Below are 7,440 nucleotides of genomic sequence, written 5' to 3' on the forward strand. Positions count from 1 at the left end.
GAGTTGAGTGTTAGATTCCGATGGTTCACTTCAGGTTTACTGTATCTCTTGGACCTTCTTATTGACGATGAAACACAGAGTTTGGATCCGAATTTAATACAAAAGGCACAATGCCGACTTAAGTACAAGAGGACTGACACTCCAACTTTCTATGATTGGAACCGCTCCTGTGAGTCCAGTTTTAGATTCCGATGCTTCACTTCAGGTTTACTGCATACCTTGCACCTTCTTATTGACAAATAAAACACAGAAATAGCATCGGAATTAAATTCAAAAGGCACAATGCCGACTTAAGTACAAGGGGACTGACACTCTAACTCTCTATGATTTGAACCTCTCTTGTGAGTCCAGTTTTAGATTCCGATGCTTCACTTCAGGTTTACTGTATCCCTTGGCCCTTCTTATTGACGATGAAACTCAGAAATTGCATCCGAATATAATACAAATGGCACAATATTGACTTAAGTACAATTGGACTGACACTGTCACTTTCTATGATTTGAACCTCTCCTGTGAGCCCAGTATTAGATCCCGATGCTTCACTTCAGGTTTACTGTATAACTTGCACCTTCTTATTGACGATGAAACACAGAAATTGCATCTGAATTTAGTACAAAAAGCACAATGGCGACTTAAGTACAAGAGGACTGACTCTCTAACTTTCTATGATTTCAACCTCTCCTGTGAGTCCAGTTTTAGATTCGGATGCTTCACTTCAGGTTCACTGTATACTTTGGACCTTCTTATTGACGATGAAACACAGAAATTGCATCCAAATTTAATAGAAAAGGCACAATGCCGACTTAAGTGCAAGTGGACTGACACTCTAACTTTCTATGATTTGAACCTCTCCTGTGAGTTCAGTTTTAGATTCCGATGCTTCACTTCAGGTTTTCTGTATACCTTGGACCTTCTTATTGACGATGGAACACAGAAATTGCATCGCAATTAAATTCGAAAGGCACAATGCCGACTTAAGTACAAGAGTCCTGACACTCTAACTTTCGTTGATTTGAACCTCTCCTGTGAGTCCAGTTTTAGATTCCGATGCTTCACTTCAGGTTTACTGTATCCCTTGGACCATCTTATTGACCATGAAGCACAGAAATTGCATCCGAATTTAATACAAAAGGCACAATGCTGACTTAAGTACAAGAGGACTGACACTCTAACTTTCTATGATTTGAACCTCTCCTGTGAGTCCATTTTTAGATTCCGATGCTTCACTTCAGGTTTACTGTATCCCTTGGCCCTTCTTATTGACGATGAAACAAAGAAATTGCATCCGAATTTAATACAAACGGCACAATGCCGACTTAAGTAAAAGTGCACTGACACACTCTCTTTCTATGATTTGGACCTCTTCTGTGAGTCCAGTTTTAGGTTCCGATGCTTCACTTCAGGTTTACTGTATCATTTGGACCCTCTTATTGACGATGAGACACAGAAATTGCATCCGAATTTAATACAAAGGCACAATGCCGACTTAAGTAAAAGAGGACTGACACTCTCACTTTCTGTGATTTGAACCTGTCCTGTAAGTCCAGTTTTAGATTCCGATGCTTCACTTCAGGTTTACTGTATACCTTGAACCGTCTTATTGACGAAGAAACACAAAAATTTCATCGGAATTAAATTCAAAAGGCACAATGCCGACTTAAGTACAAGAGGACTGACACTCTAACTTTCTATGATTTGAACCTCTCATGTGAGTCCAGTTTTAGATAGCGATGCTTCACAACAGGTTTACTGTATCCCTTGGACCTTCTTATTGACGATGAAACAAAGAAATTACACCCGAATTTAATACAAAAAACACAATGCAGACTTAACTACATGAGGACTGACAAACTCACTGTCTATGATTTGAACCTCTCCTGTGAGTCCAGTATTAGATTCCGATGCTTCACTTCATGTTTACTGTTACCTCGCACCTTCTTATTGACGATGAAACACAGAAATTGCAACGGAATTTAATACAAAAGGCACAATGCCGGCTTAAGTAAAAGAGGACTGACACTCTCATTTTCTATGATTTGAACCTCTCCTGTGAGTCCAGTTTTAGATTCCGATGCTTCATTTCAGGTTTAGTGTATAACTTGGACATTCTAATTGACGATGAGACACCGAGTTTGCATACGTATTTAATACAAAAGGCACAATGCCGACATAAGTATGTGAAGACTGACACTCTCACTTTCTATGATTTGAACCTCTCCTCTGATTCCACCTTCAGATTCCGATGTTTCACTTCAGGTTTACTGTATCCCTCGGACCTTCTTATTGACGATGAAACACAGAAATTTCATCCGAATTTAATACAAAAGGCACAATGCCGACTTTAGTACAAGGGGACTGACACTCTCCCTTTCTATGATTTGAACCTCTCCTGTGAGTCCAGTTTTAGATTCCGATGTTTCACTTGAGGTTTACTGTGTCCCTTGGACTTTCTTATTGCCAATGAAACACAGAAATTGCATCGGAATGTAATAGAAAAGGCACAATGCCGACTTAAGTACAAGAGGTCTGACACTCTCTCTTTCTATGATTTGAACCTTTCCTGTGAGTCCAGTTTCAGATTCCGATGCTTCAGTTCAGGGTTAGTGTATCCCTTGGACCTTCTTATTGACAATGAAACGCAGAAATTGCATCGGAATTTAATACAAAAGGCACAAAGCCGACTTAATTACAAGAGGACTGACACTCTCTCTTTCTATGATTTAAACCTCTCCTGTGAGTCCAGTTATAGGTTCAGATGCTTCACTTCAGGTTTACTGTATCCCTTGAACCTTCTTATTGACGATGAAACACAGAAATTGCATCCGAATTTAATACAAAGGTTCAAAATGCCGACTTAAGTAAAAGAGGACTGACACTCTCTCCTTCTATGATTTGAACCTCTCCTGTGAGTCCAGTTTTAGATTCGGATGCTTCATTTCGGGTTTACTCTATCCCTTGGGCCTTCTTATTGACTATGAAACACAGAAATTGCATCGGAATTTAATACAAGTCGCACATTGCCGACTTAAGTAAAAGAGGACTGACTCTCTCTCTTTCTATGATTTGAACCTCTCCTATGAGTCCAGATTTAGATTCCGATGCTTTACCTCAGGTTTACTGTATACCTTGCACCTTCTTATTGACGATGAAACACAGAAATTGCATCGGAATTAAATTCAAAAGGCAAATTGCCGACTTAAGTGCAGGAGGACTGACACTCTAACTTTCTATGATTCGAACCTCTCCTGTGAGTCCAGTTTTAGATTCCGATGCTTCACTTCAGGTTTACTGTATCCCTTGGACCATCTTATTGACGATGAAAACACAGAAATTGCATCCGAATTTAATACAAAGGGCACAATACGGACTTAAGTAGAAGAGGAGTAACACTCTAACTATCTATGATTTGAACCTCTCCTGTGAGTCCAGTTTTAGATTCCGATGCTTCACTTCAGGTTTACTGTATCCCTTGGCCCTTCTTATTGACGATGAAACACGGAAATTGCATCCGAATTTAATACAAATGGCACAATGTTGACTTAAGTACAAGAGGACTGACACTCTCACTTTCTATGATTTGAACCTTTCCTGTGACCCCAGTATTACATCCCGATGCTTCACTTCAGGTTTACTGTATACCTTGCACCTTCTTATTGACGATGAAACACAGAAATTGCATCCGAATTTAATACAAAAAGCACAATGCCGACTTAAGTACAAGAGGACTGACACTCTAACGTTCTATGATTTCAACCTCTCCTGTGAGTCCAGTTTTACATTCCGATGCTTCACTTCAGGTTTACTGTATACCTTGAACCTTCTTATTGACGATGAAACACAGAAATTGCATCCGAATTTAATAGAAAAGGCACAATGCCGTCTTAAGTACAAGAGGACTTACACTCTCACTTTCTATGATTTGAACCTCTCCTGTGAGTCCAGTTTTAAATTCCGATGCTTCACTTCAAATTTACTGTTTCCCTTGGCCCTTCTTATTGACGATGAAACACAGAAATTGCATCCGAATGTAATACAAAAAGCAAAATGCCGACTTAAGTACAAGAGGACTGACACTCTCACTTTCTAAGATTTGAACCGATCCTACGAGTTGAGTGTTAGATTCCGATGGTTCACTTCAGGTTTACAGTATCACTTGGACCTTCTTATTGACGATGAAACACAGAGTTTGGATCCGAATTTAATACAAAAGGCACAATGCCGACTTAAGTACAAGAGGACTGACACTCCAACTTTCTATGATTTGAACCGCTCCTGTGAGTCCAGTTTTAGATTCCGATGCTTCACTTCAGGTTTACTGCATACCTTGCACCTTCTTATTGACAAATAAAACACAGAAATAGCATCGGAATTAAATTCAAAAGGCACAATGCCGACTTAAGTACAAGGGGACTGACACTCTAACTCTGTATGATTTGAACCTCTCTTGTGAGTCCAGTTTTAGATTCCGATGCTTCACTTCAGGTTTACTGTATCCCTTGGCCCTGCTTATTGACGATGAAACACAAAAATTGCATTCGAATCAAATACAAATGGCACAATGTTGACTTAAGTACAATTGGACTGACACTCTCACTTTCTATGATTTGAACCTCTCCTGTGAGCCCAGTATTAGATCCCGATGCTTCACTTCAGGTTTACTGTATACCTTGCACCTTCTTATTGACGATGAAACACAGAAATTGCATCTGAATTTAGTACATAAAGCACAATGGCGACTTAAGTACAAGAGGACTGACTCTCTAACTTTCTATGATTTCAACCTCTCCTCTGAGTCCAGTTTTAGATTCCGATGCTTCACTTCAGGTTTACTGTATACTTTGGACCTTCTTATTGACGATGAAACACAGAAATTGCATCCAAATTTAATATAAAAGGCACAATGCCGACTTAAGTACAAGAGGACTTACACTCTCACTTTCTATGATTTGAACCTCTCCTGTGAGTCCAGTTTCAAATTCCGACGCTTCACTTCAGGTTTACAGTATCCCTTGGCCCTTCTTATTGACGATGAAACACAGAAATTGCATCCGAATTTAATACGAAAAGCAAAATGCCGACTTAAGTACAAGAGGACTGACACTCTCACTTTCTAAGATTTGAACCGATCCTATGAGTTGAGTGTTAGATTCCGATGGTTCACTTCAGGTTTACTGTATCCCTTGGACCTTCTTATTGACGATGAAAAACAGAGTTTGGATCCGAATTTAATACAAAAGGCACAATGCCGACTTAAGTACAAGAGGACTGACACTCCAACTTTCTATGATTTGAACCGCTCCTGTGAGTCCAGTTTTAGATTCCGATGCTTCACTTCGGGTTTACTGTATCCCTTGGACCTTCTTATTGACGATGAAACACCGAAATTGGTTCCGAATTTAATACAAAAGGCACAATGCCGACATAAGTACAAGAGGACTGACACTCTCACTTTCTATGATTTGAACCTCTCCTGTGCGTCCAGTTTTAGATTAAGATGCTTCACTTCAGGTATAGTGTATCCCTTGGACCTTCTTATTGACGATGAAACACAGAAATTGCATCCGATTGTAATACAAAATGCACAATGCCGACCTAAGTGCAAGAGGACTGACACTCTAACTTTCTATGATTTGAACCTCCCCTGTGAGTCCAGATTTAGAATCCGATTCTTCACTTCAGGTTTACTGTATCCCTTGCACCTTCTTATTGACGATGAAACACAGAAATTGCATCCGAATTTAATGCAAAATGCACAATGCCGACATAAGTACAAGTGGACTGACACTCTAACTTTCTATGATTTGAGCCTCTCCTGTGAGTGCAGTTTTAGATTCCGATGCTTCACTTCAGGTTTACTGTATACCTTGGACCTTCTTATTACGATGGAACACAGTAATTGCAAAGCAAATAAATTCGAAAGGCACAATGCCGACTTAAGTACAAGAGGACTGACACTCCAACTTTCTATGATTTGACCCGCTTCTGTGAGTCCAGTTTTAGATTCCGATGCTTCTCTTCATGTTTACTGTATCCCTTGGACCTTCTTATTGACGATAAAACATAGAAATTGCATTCGAATTTAATACAAAATGCACAATGCCGACTTAAGTGCAAGTGGACTGACACCCTAACTTTCTATGATTTGAACCTCTCCTGTGAGTTCAGTTTTAGATTCCGATGCTTCACTTCAGGTTTTCTGTATACCTTGGACCTTCTTGTTGACGATGGAACACAGAAATTGCATCGCAATTAAATTCGAAAGGCACAATGTCGACTTAAGAACAAGAGTACTGACACTCTAACTTTCTTTGATTTGAACCTCTCCTGTGAGTCCAGTTTTAGATTCCGATGCTTCACTTCAAGTTTACTGTATCCCTTGGCCCTTCTTATTGACGATGAAACATAGAAATTGCATCGGAATTAACTTCAAAAATCACAATGCTTACTTAAGTACAGGAGGACTGACACTCTAATTTTCTATGATTTGAACCTCTCCTGTGAGTCCAGTTTTTGATTCTGATGCTTCTCTTCAGGTTTACTGTGTACCTTGGACCTTCTTATTGATGATGAAGTACAGAAATTGCATCGGAATTAAATTCAGAAGGCACAACGCCGAGTTAAGTACAAGAGGACTGACACTATAACTTTCTATGATTTGAACCTCTCCTGTGAGTCCAGTTTTATATTCCGATGCTTCACTTCATGTTTCCTGTATCCCTTGGACATTGTTATTGACGATCAAACACAGAAATTGCCTCGGAATTTAATACAAAAGTCACAATGCCGACTTAAGTACAAGAGGACAGAAACTCTAACTTTCTATGATTTGAACCTATCCTGTGAGTCCAGTTTTAGATTCCGATGCTTCACTTCAGGTTCACTGTATACCTCCGACCTTCTTATTGACGATGAAACACAGAAATTGCATCCGAATTTAATACAAAGGGCACAATACCGACTTAAGTACAAGAGGAGTAACACTCTAACTTTGTATGACTTCAACCTCTCCTGTGAGTCCAGTTTTAGATTCCGATGCTTCACTTTAGGTTTACTGTATCCCTTGGCCCTTTCTGATTGACGATGAAACACAGAAATTGCATCCGAATTTAATACAAATGCCACAATGTTGACCGAAGTGCAAGAGGACTTACACTCTCACTTTCTATGATTTGAACCTCTCCTGTGCTTCTAGTTTTAGATTAAGATGCTTCACTTCAGGTTTACTGTATCCCTTGGACCTTCTTATTGACGATGAAACACAGAAATTGCATCCGAATTTAATACAAAGGGCACAATACCGACTTAAGTACAAGAGGAGTAACACTCTAACTTTGTATGACTTGAACCTCTCCTGTGAGTCCAGTTTTAGATTCCGATGCTTCACTTTAGGTTTACTGTATACCTTGGCCCTTCTTATTGATGATGAAACATAGAAATTGC

This window comes from Schistocerca serialis, chromosome 12, assembly GCF_023864345.2.
Source record: "Schistocerca serialis cubense isolate TAMUIC-IGC-003099 chromosome 12, iqSchSeri2.2, whole genome shotgun sequence".
Taxonomy (NCBI): Eukaryota; Metazoa; Arthropoda; class Insecta; order Orthoptera; family Acrididae; genus Schistocerca; species Schistocerca serialis.